The 17730-nt window shown below is 34.4% G+C and overlaps 1 protein-coding gene and 1 long non-coding RNA gene across 2 annotated transcripts in view; both read right to left on the minus strand.

The window, feature by feature from the left end:
• Positions 1-17730, minus strand: part of nmo (serine/threonine-protein kinase nemo) — a 211565-nt gene that overhangs the window by 34824 nt on the left and 159011 nt on the right.
• Positions 7057-8853, minus strand: LOC140753487 (uncharacterized). The gene is made up of 3 exons (XR_012103574.1): positions 8507-8853; positions 7819-7932; positions 7057-7258 (listed from the first exon to the last, which is right to left on the minus strand). It is a non-coding gene; the product is annotated as an uncharacterized LOC140753487 (long non-coding RNA).

Consider the following 17730-nt stretch of genomic DNA (forward strand, 5'->3'; position numbering starts at 1 on the left):
ATTAGTAGACTGAAACGTGTAAAAAACAAAGCGGCGGCTTTTACTATAAAGATATTGCAACACAGAAACCTAGTTATATTTCAAAATAAGGTTACTTATTAATAAGTAAGTTAAGTTAGTTATGCTAAAATAAACAAAACAAACTTAACACTTCATGAAATTTCATTTCAATTTATAAACATATTATAGGTACGAGGCTTCAGCAACCTTAATTTACTTAGAATCCTTGAAAGTTTTGAAACACAATAATCTCTTTAATTACTTATCTTCAGTCATAATCTCGAAGACATTATACGGGTAATAGAATAGCATCTAATTATACTAACAAAAGTAATCATGACTTTGTCTCAAAGCTGTCCTACTGTTTTGTGTTATACTGTGCCCCCTTCCCTGGGTCCTGGATTATCTCGCTTATCTGCGTCGGTCCCGCCCCCACGCGACCATTACCGAAATTACAGGACACGAGTATTGTAGGCATGTACCTACACTTAGGTCTCAAACTGACAGGCATTTTTACTGTCGCTGACAATTATTTGACACCAACTTTAACTGGATATTAAAGTTTACTACCAAAAGTCAAAATAGTTTTTAATGAATCATTTTTGGTTATTTGTAATCCACCACCACATCGAGAAATATTTCGTTTTTGCTGGCATAATATATCACGATAGAAAACAATTCTATAAAACCAAATAAACAAGAAAATTGACATTGTATTCATTTAGACATCCTATGAAATTCGTTCTAGTATTACCTACATTACTTCACTTTACTACAAATCGATCTTCGATCATTTGTTGCATGAACGCAAAGACATCTACTGTTAACGCATACATTTCCAAGTAAAAGACATTCACTTCTATCCACCGGTTGTTTTACCCCTACACTAAGTTCTTCACAGTGACGGCAAAATTAAATTAAGTACTTATCATGATTACCAGAGCGTTGGCGTGATGTGCAAACACGTTAAGGTATGACAATTTGTACCTGAAGGCTGTAAACGAAGTTTCAGACCTACAATTTTGGTTAGACCTAATACAGCGTTACACATTAAAACTTAGGTCTATGTACAACGCGTTATACCTAACTACAGTGGACCGTGAGTATCATCTATTCCAGTAACTATATTTTTAGAATACCTATTTACTTGTTTTAAGATTAGGTGACAATACATTTCAGAAACAGGCATAAAAAACCAAATACAAGGTAAAAAAATAAGCTTCATAAGAAATTATGTAAGTTTGCGTAGACCATACTTTGAAACCTATAATCTAAGTCAAAATGCCAACGCATATAATCAAGTGGTGCAAATGTAATTAGACATTAGAAGTCGATTACGAAGTTACACTTTCACACCAAACCCTTACTCAAAATACCGTAGATAGAATAGAGATTCTATCCGAAGAGTTTGAATACTAAATTTGGAAGCGCTTTTAATACTCACATAACTTACAAAAACCATTAGGGCCGTGTGGCAATGGTTCCGCCAAACCCAAACCCCAAAAACTTTTAATTTAAAAATTCTTATAATTTCAGACAGGAAGCATGCAAGCACCAATTATACCTGCATGCAACCATTCCCCGCCCCAAAAAAAGTAGACAAGTAGAAAAGATAACGGGCCCGTCTCACGTTACTATTATACATAACTGGTAAAACAATACTAAAAATCAGATTACCAAATATTATGAAGGAACCAATTCAAATAACCTCTTCTCGTTGTTTGCGTAGACGGAACGGATTTTGGTAGTTATGAAAATATAAATAAATATTTTCTTTGCTTGTCTATTTGGGAGCTTGTAAGATGATATTTTAGGTGATTGAGTATTTCGTCGAAAGCGGTTGTTGAATGTTAATAAATATTGTTCTTTCGTACAAAGTTTTTACCGACCATCGAAAATTTTCGGTCGATATCTCGGAGCTTTCGTAAACTTGGCTACTTTACATCGTCTCTTTTTACGAAGTCGTATATAAATAAAAAAAATACAAAAATACCTAATAAAGTAAGATAAATATAATTTAAAAATAACTGGCTTTTTCAAGCGCATGTACTTATTTTCAAGATATTTCACAAAAATAAGTTACACATCTTATTATTGTACTTCATTCCTAGATGAAATTCGTTATCTACATAAATAAAGTAACTACCACTATTACAGTCGACATCGATAGATAGACGACACTCTCGACACTATATCGAGAATTAGATAACTTTTCTTCTGAAATAAATCATTCTTCTTCGGAGACATGGGGTTTGCAGATAAAATGTATACATAGAATTCGCGTCATACAAAGTCGAGACAGCCCCCAGGGTAGACGATGTCGCGTCCTCTCAGACTGCACGATAACGACTACGTATTGTCACCTCATTATTGTCCATGGATAAATTGCTCTGCGTCAGATCGTCTCCTTGTTGCATGTTCTTTCGAAACAGCTCCCATGGTAGACGATGTCACGTTGTCCTTCCGGACTGCACGATAACGACGGCTTTTTGTCACCTCATTATTGTCCATGGGATAAATTGCCCTGCGTCAGGTCGTCTTGTGCATATTTTTAAAGGATTAGATTTTAGTTATAGACCTATCGAAAATATAGGTCTAAAGATCTTTATTTCTAATAGAAAACAATTGTCCCCTATTATTAATTGTCCTTTAACCTGCTATAAGGTAGTCATAGTCGCACGTTATGAACACTGCAGGATTTGCCCACGTAATGCCGGTTTTTAAGAGGCTTGCCAAATGCGGTTGCGTAAATTAGAAACAATTTTGAGACCTTCTTTACTGTTTTTTACAGTAAGGGATTCTCAGTCATGAATGCATGATGCATTATACAAATAAAGTTAAAGGAATAAATTAGCTATCTCTCAAAACCAAAAAACTCTAAGTTGCATGTCTGGGGTACAAACCGCTCTCCCCCACCTCTCCACCATTCGAGGTCAAACTTCAAACCACTAAGCTTTTAAAGATTTTTTGTCCAATTCATGTCCAATGCCAAAACAAACAACAGACACATAATATTTTCAACCTCACGCCTGATATCCGCGTAGATTCCGTAATCTAATCCCGATCACAGTATACCGAGCACACAATAATCACCGATACGACGATCATCAAAGAAAAATCCCCTACAAATATAAAGAAACCTACCGCTTAGTCACGTAGCCTCAGTCAATCGCTATCTATGTATCTCAGTTCAAAGCCGTCCTTTGTGGACCAAAAACGCATATACAATCGGTATACAAATTTCGGTTTCATAGATACTAAAAATATATTTTTGTCGGTATAATATGTTTTAATATATATTGGTAACCGAAATCGGGATTTTTCTGTCTGATCACTACAAAGATCGAAAGGATCTGTTTACTAGAAATTATCTAATATCTATCTGTGATACTCATATGCCACTTCAAAATGAAAAACACTTCCACGAAAACCATAGAGCCACGTCCCAAAAGCCATAGACATAAAACGTACCAAACTCTAGGAACATTTCGCCTAATTAGAGAAACTGTTTCACCTATAACAGCGAGCCAAAAATGTTCATGGCGACGCTTTGTAACTTTGAAACTCCTCCCACTCAGACGGGCTCAAAGAACCGACTTCGGCACAAGCGCCCTTGCGAGTACGGGAGCCCTGTAATTATTTATGAAAACCCTTTTTGAAATTTTAATATACAATTCTAATGATTAATGGTATGCGTTTGAATCCCACGAACCTTTAATTTGTACGATTGTTTCAGTAGCCGATTGCAATGAAACCTATAAGACTGAAAATACTTTGTAGACAAAATCTTACAATCTGTACTAAGAACTATGTACCTATGTACCTACATGTATGTACCTATGTTATATTTTTTTTCTACAGACTTCTACTTACAGGTCCATTTAAGTATATTGTTTGTATTGATATAATTCACTCACTATACAAAATATTACCAATATCACACTTTACAAAAATCGCCACATTCCTATGCAAGCTCCATTAAAATCAATCATACATTTCCATCATAACATTTGACCTTTGGCAACATTTTATGCGACTTTTGATCAAAAGTTTAAACTATGTATCGTTGTCAAACAAAATATCATGACACAAAACAAAATAAGCGATCGGAATAACGATACTATTTTTGAATCCGGCCTATTTCAAATCACACGTCACACATTAAGAAACATATTTAAAGAGGGGGATCGGTTTTAGGAAGCATATTATTAAGACGGTCTGATACACCCACCCTTAATTCCATTTCAAAAAGGTGACACAGACGAATGTGCCCCCGCGGCAGCTTTTCAAATGTAAAGCAACACAAGTGCGCTGGCGTAGGGTATGCCCTCGCTGCGAACGTACCGCGGTAATTATTTACGAAGGGGCCGAGATTCCACCCACCCTCCACTCTAGGGTTGTCACACGCAAAAAAAAAGTTTTCCCACCGCGTAATTTGTAATCATCTTTTATATTTAACAAAAAATATTCACATAAAAACATTGGTATTAAAAAAATAGTAATTGACTAATTAGCATTTCATTGTTTTAATTAGAAATGTCTATAACAGTAACATTCAAATCAACAAGAACTCCTTAAGCAACAATCTAAGTTACACAAGTATTCGATTTGTGCTATCTTAATATAGTGAACTTTGGTGAAGGTGGTAGCCCTATGATATACATAATACACGTGATCTGACGTACTACCTGACCTGACTTGTTGCATTTTGAAATTTGCAGTAGAAATTCAAAATGAGGCAAGAAATTCGTTTATTATGAAGATACGACTGCTTTTTACTCCTTTTATTCATTCTGCAAAACTTGCTGTGTTTAAATCTCTATCGCATTGAACAGAATAGGTAACGCCCATTTTCGGACTACTGGACTTTAACTTTAACTTTTTATTGGATTTACGCTGGCTAAAGTCCAGCTCCCTAATATATTGCCTACTTAAGATCGGCACTTGCTAAATGAACATTGTTACTTTCCGATCTTTGGTAGGGAAAATGGATAAATTGAATAAGATGCGTTTGCAAACAAATCAAAAGAAATAATTATTATAAATTAGTTTTATCATATAAAATACGAAACTAATAAGCTTTCCAGGTACATGCTGTTTCGACCTGCTATTACTAGATGGCGCCCAGTGAGTCGTTCTCATAAAGCTCTATAAAAGGAAAAAATACATTTTTATATTTTTTCCTTATTAATTAATATAGTCCAGTTCATCGTGCTGTGTACACAGCCTATACACATAAAAGAAAAAATATATTTAAAAAAACATATCATCTGCCAACACAGATTGCGCGTTCAATCGAGTGGCCTACTTCATTATTTCGTGTTGTTTCAATGGTATAATAATAAAAGCACAAATAAGGAAATCCTAGACCCCAATATATTGCCTCGTCGGCCGTCGCGACGCGGAAAATCTGTGGTCGTTTCCACGAAACACTTATTTCATTGTTAGTGAAAGATTATGTATTAAAATAATAATTGCGTTAAGATTTCCATTTTTAGAACGTATGACTAGATTATTACATAAAGTTTTATTCCTGATAGTTGTATTTATAGGATAAACGTTTGACGAAACCTTAAACTAGATACTAACTTGAATGTAAAAGGTGAACTATAGACGTAATCGCATTTATATGACATTTCTAGTTATAGAAACGGTCTTAATTGGCAACTTAAATAACGTGGCAGTGTTAGCCTTGATTGACCTTGATGATTACTTTTATACATATAAGTTAAATCATCATTGTCATTTAAAAGTACATTTAAAAAAATCGTTATTTATTCATCCAAAAGCTGATTAGATATCATACGAATTAATATTTAAGTCGCACATATCTTCGCAAGTAGACAATGTCGACCATCTCCTAAATCAAAACACTTAACAAAAAAAAATACTATTAACACTTCCACTCACTTTGATATTGACAACTTGTCTACAGTTAACTCACCCGCGAAAAATTGATTTTTTAGAAAATGGCTACTAAATTTTTCGTTTACTTTATTGACGGATTGTGTAAAAATTAATTAATATTTTTGCATGAAATAAAAAGTGATCGATTCATTATTAAGTGTATTATCGTATGATATAACATTTTAGTGGTCGATAATAGTGTTTTTTGTTGTAATCACTTAATACTTTGATATGAACGATTTCGAAGTTATATGCTAAAAAAGTGTAATAATTTATTGTATTATTTATTTTTCTGATTTGTAATAAAATATAATATGCTATTATATCGTGTGTTGTGTTTATTCTGTAAGAAATATTACAAAAAAAATTGGTGCAAAACATGTTACACTACTTCGTTAGAAGCTATCTATTTTATGAATAATTGGGGAGTTTTATAATAAAAAACAACACAGAGTCATACAAGTTTTTATTTTATTCTTCTAAAATTACAAAATGACTGATATAAATACTATTTCGGCACTTTGTTACACTAAAATAGCAACTTACAATAAAATTGATTTTGTCATAGAAAACTCACGAACAACGAAATAATCTTCCATTTTTTACAATAAAACCAACATATTTTACTTCCACACATAACAAATAACACAATAAACCTCCGATACACAAAAACAGTGAAACAATTATCAAAATTACACAAAGATGACCATAAAACAAAACACTGTCGGACTAGTCGTAGAAGTACTAGTGATGTGACCGTTACAATATCGGTATGTACGCACGATCATCATGCCACATTATAATTATATGATTTTAGTTTACATTTATATTTTATTATTACTGTACCATAAGAATGAAATGAAATGAAATATATTTATTTTGTATAGGCCAACGGCGGCACTTACAAATTGTCAGTTACAATATTTTCTTAAACTACTACCGGATCGGAACGCGACCTCTACTGAGAAGATCCGGATCCGAATATTATTATCATCTTCATTTGTATAACGGAGTTTATTTTTAGCGTATTATGGTTAATTTCAACAACACTGTCTTGTAATAAAAAGACAGTGTTGTTGAAATTAACCATAACAATTTTTCAAACTTTATGTTCTTGAAAAAAATCTTTAGGCATGTTGAGCAATTTTCCTGTATCTACGTGTTATTTGTATAAATAACCAACTTACAACAATTTTAACCGATATTACGTGATCCTATCAACCATATCACATACAAAAACCGTAGCTGTCGTTGTACAAACAACTGACTCGTCGCCTGACAGATTTTCTTCTATTTTTAAGGTTTTCATGTTTTCTGACAAGTCTAATGACAAACTTCTTTGAAATCATGACTGAAACAAACAAACATAAATAAAAAATATATTAAGTATCCATCTATTCAAAAGGCGTTAAAAGTCTATACCTACGTATATCCATAAATGGTGCTTACCTATAGAAAAGGTGGTAAAACCGACTTCTACCTAACTTTTCTACCGCCACACCTACTTCTACCTAATAATTGAAGGTGGTAAAACCCTATGTGGCGACTCCGGTGGCATCACCGCCACACCTACTTCTAGCTAATAATAGCGGTGTAAGGCGCTACTGTGTTCCGTTTTGAAGGGTGTGGTAAGGGAGGCAAGATTTTTCCGAGGCATTCCAGCTTAGTCCTCAGGAGTAGTGGCGCATCTGTGGCCGACTTCAGGTAGGAATATCTAATCCTATCTAGGGTTGATTACAGATGTCCATGGGAGGCAGTAGCCACGTGCCTTCAGGTAGACTACATGCTCGTCTGCTACTCCTATATTATAAAAAAAAATACGTAATGCCATACATAATTATTGTGGTTGTCCAAGAGGTATACCTATATTAGTATTACATATAATTTTATTTATTGATAATAATTACTTACTTGATGAACAACTTTATAGCGAACACACCGCTTTTCAATATTTTCTGTTTCAATACTTCAATCCCAAAAAGTACAGCAGCAGTTTTGAAAAAAGGATTTCTGAAGTTCCCAATTCTACGAAAAAAAAACATAATTATATTATATACGTAGTAAACATCAAAATAAAATAAGAACAAACGATAGCTTTTATATTTACAAAGTTTTAATTATTTAATTTATTTTATATTTACAAAGTTAATTATTTGTCATTCAATAATAAAATTACATATAATTGTATACTATAAATAACTCATTTGAAAAATACTAAAGTTATTGTTAAGAAAATCGATATAACATGAAAACGGTAATGACGATGTAATTGGTACGGCACGTCCCTAGCGCTTGTTTATTCGAAACCGTACAATACGAAATAAATGTTCGTAATAATGAACAAAATTTGGAATGTCTTTTTTTCATTATAGATTCCCTTCTTTTATACTATTATTTATTATTTTCACAAAAATACTTTATACCATGACCTAAAACGACATAAACATTTTGTTTTATAGTCCTGATGAAGTAAAATCAATATTATTGTTATGAAGATAATTACACTATTATGTTATAGAAATTGATACGAAACACTATTATACAATAAAACTAAGGTCTAATAATGCATAATATCAGTAATAAATAACATTTTACTTACTGTTTCACTTATAAACACACAAAACAAATCACAACAACTGCACAATCCGAACTCCCGCCATAAACTAAAAGTACTTAAATGACTTAAATCTATGCGTAATACGATGTTGACAGTGTATAATTTTAAATGTCTCAAAATATCAAATATTATATGGATGCCTTTAATATTCTGTAGCAAATTCGTGTATAATTTATTTATCGTTATTTTTGTCTCAGACACCTTATAAAAATAATGTAAGATAAAGATAAAAAAGTGAAATTTGCTTCACGTAGTAGCCATAGCACACATGTGTGCAATAGTCGAGCGAACGGTAATATTCGGTTTATAGCACATAAGTGTGCAATAGTCGTCGGAGAGGTTAACTACTAATACAATCCAAACAAAACTAAATAGTCGAATAACAAAAATATTTCAGGCTTAAACCTTTTATCTACACAATGGTGTGAAGAATTCAAAATGCACTTGTGTTTAGACAGAACACGCGGCGTTATACATACACAGCTGTGCAGTTTACAGCACCCGAATTTACATACATCGAGATGCATTCCACGAGACTCCAATACATAATCGTATGTATTTGAAGGTGAACCCTTTGTGGCTCGACTCCGGCGGCACCATCGCCACACCTATTTCTGCCGCATAACAGCAGAGTTAAACGCTGCAGTGTTTTGATTTGAAGGGTGTGGTAAGGGAAGCATACATTTCCGAGACGTTCCAGCTTAGTCGTCAGGGCTAGTAGCGCATCTATGGTCGACCTCAGGTCGTAATTCTAATGCTATCTGGGGTTAATTTCAGATGTCCATTGGCGGTAGTAGCCACTTACTAGCAGGTGGGCTGCATGCTCGTCTTCTACTACTATATTATAAAAAAACGTTTTAATATGGAACGGGTGCTCATTCGCAATTTCATGCCAATATTGTTGCAAGGATGTGAAAACCGGGTCACTTGGTCTTGGGAAATCGCTGTCATCTATCGATATTCTGAAGAGCAGACGAGGCGCCAACGCGTCGCCTGCTTTAAAGGGTGGCCCTTTCTGTGTCATTTCAGAGAATTCGCTGCCAGAATAGAAAATACTACAGAAGGAGGTACATACGTACGGAGTATAACTGATCCGTGCGCAAACTATCTTCAGTCAAATCTATGTGCACAAAACTTCATCTTTCGCACTAACTTCTGACTTCTACGTATTGAACGCTCCACACAGTTCTCGACTTTCAACACGATTTTAATTGTGATTGCTGCATTTCTGTCCGACTACGAAAATACCAAAAGGAGTGTTAAGAAATATATCCTTAAGGACATGTCCTCGTCGCCGGATTTTAAATTTACATACATATTGTTTTCTGTTCCATCTCAAATATTCATAAGTCCTTGATAAGAAAGTAAAAAAAAATATCCATCGAGATTGCATGAATATTTAAGCACTGCAAGATGTGCAGCTGGGCACCAAATAATAGTGGAATAAAACATATAAAGAAAAATCAAATATCTACCATCATAACATCAAAAACTCGTAGCGATAAAAGTAGAAGACACACTAATACAAGAACAAGTATAATTAGTGTTGTGCGAACACAATCGAATCAGGAAAGATTCTACTTAAGAAAATATGCTCGTATCTCTACATCGGCGTATAAATAGCGTATAAAATCACACACAAAATCAAATCAAATCAAATCAAGTGTTTTTTTTACCACACATCATAGAACGGATGCAACACAGCTGTGCGCCCGAAGCGACGGGCACGCTTCGAACGCATTAGAAATAACATTCGTCATCATAATCACAGTGACTAACGGATCCTCACGCATAGGCATCATCAACGTCCACTTTATGGTATTAGTTAGCGTGATTTAATAGATTAACCATTAATATACTTATATTGGACATATTATGTAACTAAATTAAATATTCATGATAACGCGTAGTTACATTATGACATTGTAGATACACTCTATATATACAATATATACATACAATTAATATCAATATCATTCTATAACAATCACGCTGTTTCTATAAGGTACTGTTTCTAAAATATTTTATATCACGGCGTGCGTAAATTGACGTTTTACGCACGCTTCGCGTGCGCAAAACCCCCATTTCCGACCCCGTAATATAAAATTTTATACAACACGCGGACGAAAAATGTTTTTCTGACTCGTGTGATTGCAGTCCTCGCCTGCGGCTCGGCCTGCAAACTCACACTTGTCAGAAAAAAATTTTTCGTCCTCATATTGTAATGTACTATTTAATTACTAGCGAGGAAATTACTTTAGAACGCCTTTACAGAATTTTAAAACCAAAAGACTTTAAAAATATATATCCAAAAACATAGGGAATTATGGAACCGTTTCTGATAAACCAGCAACATAATTCCTACTCGTACATACACAAGAATTGCTTATGTAAAGCTATTAAATACAATTTCACACAACGGATGTAACACAGCTGTGCACGCAGGGCGGCGTGCATCAGTTTGAACGCATTTGAAAAGACCGTTTGACTCGTTAACGCGTCCCTACCTTACTCACTCGTTGTCCCACATTGAATGCGGTTCACCGAACGAATTTCTGTTATAACAGATGCGATTACGCAAAAATCAATAAAATTGTAAAATGTTACCGTATTATTTGGAATATGTTTCCAAATAAAGATTTAAAAAAATATATTCAAAACAGCATGGTGCTGTAAGTTCAAGTCTACCCATGTTGAAGAGAGAAGCGAGCTAACAGACAATTCGCATTAGATTATCATTATTATATTACTTAACAGCTTCAGGTAGAACCCTTGTTCTCTTTGGAGTTGGTTACAGATGTCCATGGGCAACAGTGGCCACTTACCATCAGGTAGAATACATGATTTTATAAAACTCATATAATCTTAAAAGATAGTACTATACTAGATTATATCGCAGACGCTACGCACTCAAATCAACAGAGACATTCGATCCCGAGGCCCATAAAATAAAACGCGGCTTATCTGTGTGCTGATTAACGAGAGAACGACCCACTATCGGCACTATCGGCATTAACGTCACTATCGGCCATCTCCGCTCATGACCGATAAATCATTAGTACGTCGCACGCTTCGGTTTCCGTTTCTAATAATACGACTTAGTTCTCTTTCGATAGTTTATGTATGGAACACTTTGATCGAGAAATAGTATCAGTAAGACATCGTTGACGTATTTCTTCGAACGGTTAATTACTTATACCCAAGTTAATTAAGTACATATTTAAAACTATGTAGAGCACATAAATTGCTAACTTACAAAGAAATTAGGGTGTTCAAGATGAAGTATTCGCTGAAGGTCGATAAGAAATGTGGGTTTGAAATATTATACGATTGTAACTATTAAATTATATGCACATAAATTGTACTGTAGTAAGGTATAATATGTACTACCTGATCTTTTATTAACGAAAAACAATAATACTTTTCGTTATACTTTTTATTGTTATAAATGTTACAATCGACCTCGTTGTATAAAATGTTGTTTAGACAATTAGACAAAGTCGTTTTGTTTACAAATATTTTACAAAGAAAATTATTACTTACTTACTTACGTAACAAACTCAAAATATTATTATCGTAAGGAACCAGCAGAATTGTTTAAAAACATAAGTGGACCTACTGAAAGCCAGACTCAAATAAATTTCTCCAAAGAATAACCGTTATACTCCGGAGCTGAAAACTCTAAAGTTATGAAAACTTCTCGAGTTGAATAGAGAAATGTGATAGAAAAATACTGTATTTTAATAGGAATGTAATTTAAACTAAACAATGTCTCGTTTTGGTTCTTATTAATATAGCCTTTTGTTCTTGAGAACTGCTAAAAATAGAATTGAATGCATTTTCACTGATAATACTCGTATTATCAAAACATGACCTTATAACAAATACGTAGAATACGTACAATCAAAGAGAATAATAAAAGTGACGAGACAAAAAATGTGATTTTATTCGCTACAGCATAGTAAAGCGTTCTTTACTATGGCTACTGTACATGTAAATGAACCCAGACATAGAACGTGTCAGATGCGCGCCGTGGCAGACGATAGTATTCTCCTATACATTATGTGTTGACGTCATTATATCTACTGTAACACAACCGCGCAGACACGGGTCGTGCTGGCCAAAATATTGTATAGAATAGAAAAAAAATCGAATCGTTCCACCCACCGATAGGTACGATGCCACGGTCTGATACACATATCATACATACGTCAAACTTAAAACACCTCACTTTTATGTCGGGGGTGAAAAATATGCAACAGCAAAATCAGCAACGGCCAATGAATGACACGTTTAACTTCAAATATAAACGAAGCGTAATAAGTAAATGTGGCAATTTTCTTCATCACTCTCTTTGCGTCGGGGTTCATAAGTATGACTGTCTGCAACAGCCTATGTCCGATATGATTAACTTCAGCAGACGGCAGCTGCGAACGGGGCCTAATAAGTAGGTACATTGACAACAAACGCGTATGAAATGTGGCAATGTCTTACGTGCACCTTACGCCACGGCGTTCCGGCTTCGACCGCGATGTCTCACTGTCCGAAGCGCGAAGGTGACATTGATGGATCATCGACACCACCGACCGGTTGGAGCTAGAACACCCGCCATATTTACATAGCACGCATGTATACACATGGGACATGAAAACTATTTGAATATTCAAAACGTAACGCCGACATGTAGGTAAATGGTTGCGAAAATATTATCGACGGTCACAGATTTTCACGAATCGTTTGATCGAATCGGAGCGGATAATTGATAAATTACGCGTAAAAGGAAAACGAAACATATTTGAGTATCAATACTCATATATTCTTATTAGTTACTATTATAATTAGATATAGTAAGATAATATTTTTGGATTTATCACCGCTACGTCAATTTCTGTCTTGTAAAAGCAATATGTAATAGTAAAGTATTCACCAAATTTGAAGAGTATAAGACGAACTTATCCTTCAGTTACATACATTACTTAAGTGTCTTATTTCTTTATTAATCAATCTAATCAATATTTGCCTAATGAAGCTTCCAGCTAATCTTAGTCAAATTTCGACCTTGGCAAAATTTGGATACATTGAGTATTAAATAACGGACTTGAAAGAAAAAATATTCGTTAAAAATTATTTTTAATAGATTCATTCACTAAACAGGGCATAAAATAAGATTTTGAAAGAAAAGATAGAATATATAAGTTTGCGTGAGAAGCTATTTCAACAACATTCCATAAAAACATCTTTAACTTTACAAAATATCTCGAAGTCTGTTGTATTTTTGTTAAGATTTTTCCCGCCATTCGATCCATATTCGATATCGACCTGGATGCATGATCCAGTGAACATGTCAACGTCATCCCGGTACGTCGAAGAATGCGATCATTGGCGAACGGAAAGTTCCCAGATTACTTTGCTCGGCATGGTTAGGTATTCGGAAAAATTCCAGGTGACCTTTGATAGTATCGATTAGAATATGTTAAGAATTTTAACTTCGACAACTTTGGATACACCAACATATATTAAATCAGTAAACGAAGGTTATGTTTATTATTACGTAGTATCGTTGTGGTCACAATATTAGTGGGACACGTAGAGCATTCCGGGTTCAATCTTTAGACAGACATATATACATTTAGGTTTTAACTGGGGTGTTTATCTACTTAAATTTGTGTGTATTCATAGCACACAGGTCATGAAATACTTAGTTAATTTAATCTTACGGGTTACCGACCAAGACAAATATGAAGTGATTTTAATATTATCCGGGAGTTGAACGATTGTCAAACATTTTAGATAATTGTGACCGGACGCTAACAGTTATTGCTTACAATTCGCCAATGTTACACAATTCGCACACGTACCTGTATGGATATGCCTAGGAATCGAACATCAGACCTCATGATTAACGTTCAAACCAGTTTCAACCACTAAGCTATTACTGCTGTCAATGAATCATTACAATAAAGCTTACGATATAAGTTCACTAGTTACAACAGTACCATCGTTAAATGAAAACAGTGGAAACCGCGAGAGCGCAGGTCCACAAATGGCCATTCCTTAGTCGGCGTCGCCACTAGATAAAGGACGACAGTGACAGATTGTGCCGAAAGCCGCGGCTCAATGAACAGGAAAACGTATGGATGGCTCGACTCGGGACCAAAAATAATTTACATTACAAACGGATTTTTACATCCTACACGTAAGTAGAGTAGTGATAGCTTAGTGGTGCGTTTCTTAACCTTCCAACAGATAAGTCCGAGGTCCGAATGTCGAGCAAGTATAACTTATTTTAAATGTTAGGTGCGTATTAGTAATCAATTATATAACTTGCTTATAACGGCGAAGAAAAACAGCGTAAGAATAACTACACGCCTAAAAACTCTTTAAAAAATCGATTGAAGTCAAATAAATATCCGCATTTAGCCAGCGCAGTAGATTAGAGCCCAAACCTCTGAGACCTTGAGAGGTTTGGGCCATAATCTCATCAATAAACACTCTGAGAAGAAATCCATATCCAACAGTGGGACAGTAATGAGTTGCGACGACAAATAAATATACGTGAATATACGTTCTCGTATCGCCGTTCAAATTAGGAGAAACGTTTAATTTTTAAGCACAGAAGTCTTCAAAGATCTCAAAATATCGTTTAAATAACTACTGAGGAAACAATTTCCGAGTAATTTCCTTTTAATTTCTAACGTTATCCAAATGAATAAAAACGAGAAGAAATTTCCACGGTTATAAGAAACTGAAGAAAAAAAACGTAGCTACCGCCAGTATTTCTAACTTTACTTTTCATTTCCTTAATTTGTCTTTTGACTAAAAAACTAACTGTTAATATGAATCTATTAGTAATTTCGTAACAATTAAACTAAACTTTCTTACGATTTCTTATTTGCGATTTATTTTATACTAGAAATAAGTATTCATAATATGTATTTATTGTATTAATTACAATTATATCAAAGAATAATTTAACACACACGTAAAATTAGCACCCACGGACAAAATACTAAAAGGGCATTTTCTCCTGTCACGCGTGTAGGCCAATGCACGCGCGTCCCACACGCATGCGTGTCGCTTGAATCCTATCGTTTCATACACACACGCACAAGGGTTTCGAAGAGATTGCAGCGAATTCATTCAAATGTACGGGTGGGACGCCTGTGGGGGCGTAAACATGCGCGACGGGAAATGTGCCTTAAGACAGACTGATATTTTTTCTTCGATTCATTTAGGTTATCAGTAACACAACATGCTTTGTGGTAATAATAAAAATACATAGTATTACGTATACTGTGTCTTCTGTGATCTGCGATACGGCGAAACTGCGATAATGTGAATATTCGCGTCCTTTGGATTCCTGAGAATTCAAGGAACCTGACTTCAACAACGTAAAATTGAAAACTTTTAACGTTTTTTATGCCTATAAATACGATAACTCCATTAGAATTAAAAGTAATAGTTGGTTTCGGGGCATGTAGACCTAAATGAAATCCCAGTATAATATGAGAATTTGATTTTATCATAATCCCAAAAGCGGTATGCATTAACACTTAATTTCTACATTCGAAATACGATAAAAGTTTACCACATTATATTAATATCGTATGAACCTTTTCATTTTCATTTTATTATTTACTATTTTAATCGCAGCCTCATTAAACTTTATTCATTAAAACGCGTCAATGAAAATCCAGTTTCACTGAACCGAAAATGGGTTAATGTCGCGAACGTTTCAAGCTACATACAAACTTTACCGGTACATATGTTTTTGAAAACGTCGTCGACCGATGCTGAATACGGATTTCGTCTTAATGGAGAGTGATTTAGGTCATAATCCAATGTGGTCCATCCATAATCAATAAATCCAAATGTGGATTGGTGGACTTCACACATACTTAAAATATGTTTTATTAAATAACTCTCAGGTGTTCCTCACTTTGCCGTTTATACAAGTGATAATTCAATAATTCATTTTTAATATTTTTGAAAAGGCAATTTTAATAGTGAAATTTGCTCACGTCGGATCCAATTGAAAAATCGGTGAAACTATTGAATTCGCACGAAGAGAAATGTTGAAATGCCTTTGAAGTCTGAGGACTGAGGAGGTCGGGTTAGATTTATTAGGAAACCCCCTCCCAGCCCCCGTCAATTTATACGCTCCCTCCGTCCCTAGATACTTTCGAGGTCAGAAGCAGGCGTTGCATCCTTTAGTGTTCTCTATTTTTTCGTAAAATCTATACAAATCAATTTAATAGCTAGAGAAATAAGCTCATTCGAAAAAGAAGCAAAAACTAAAAATACAAAAATTCTACGTGTTGTCTTCGAAAAAATGTAACACTAGAAAATGTATGTTCTTTTAAAAGATCTTCTATGTTATTTATAGATAGGGATTAAAGTATATATAAATAGATAAATTATATTTTTGGAGGAAAGTAAATATAAAAACGAAACGAGAACTAGTGTGTTTGCGTGAGTTGATTGCTACCCACTTAATTTAATGCAGCCGCGGTCTAATTTTATGAATATTAAAACATTTTGGTGCAAAACGTCGAAAAGACGTAAAAGCGGCCGGAGGTAGTGACAAATACTAGATTTTATTTATTTTTATGGATTGAGCAATAATTATATTATATCAATAGATAGATATTTTTGGAGGAAAATGGATATAAAAACGGAAACGAGGCCCAATATGTTTCCATTCATACCCACTTAATTTAATCCAGCAGCGGCATAATTTTTTGAATATTAAAAGAAACCGGCTCAAAACGTCGAGTAGCATGAAAGCGAGCGGAGGTCGGTGGTTGATGAATAGCGAGTAGCGGCTGTTCGAGTGGAAAACAGTGAAAACTTCGCCTCCGATAATCAAGCATTGAAAGTTTTGCTCAATCTTGCTCGATGCTTGAACGATCAATGACGCTTAACACGTCTTAAAATGATGTCTTGAAATCTAACACATGTTACATGTGAATTAATACAAATGCCAGAGAACGAATTTTCTTACATAAAATCAATTGTAAGGAATTAATATATAACATATTGTTGAAAACTTGATCGTGTCGAATACAAGTAAATCCTCGAATCTTTAAACTATTAATTAGGGCATAATCCCTACAACTTTACAACTTACAACTTTACGCATAAAAGTAATGTATATTGGTAATAATTGGCATCGTCGTATCATTCATGACGGCTTGTCATGAATG

Source organism: Epargyreus clarus, unplaced genomic scaffold (genome assembly GCF_041222505.1).
Source record: "Epargyreus clarus isolate Ecla_fem2 unplaced genomic scaffold, WU_Ecla_fem_2.2 ptg000026l, whole genome shotgun sequence".
NCBI lineage: Eukaryota > Metazoa > Arthropoda > Insecta > Lepidoptera > Hesperiidae > Epargyreus > Epargyreus clarus.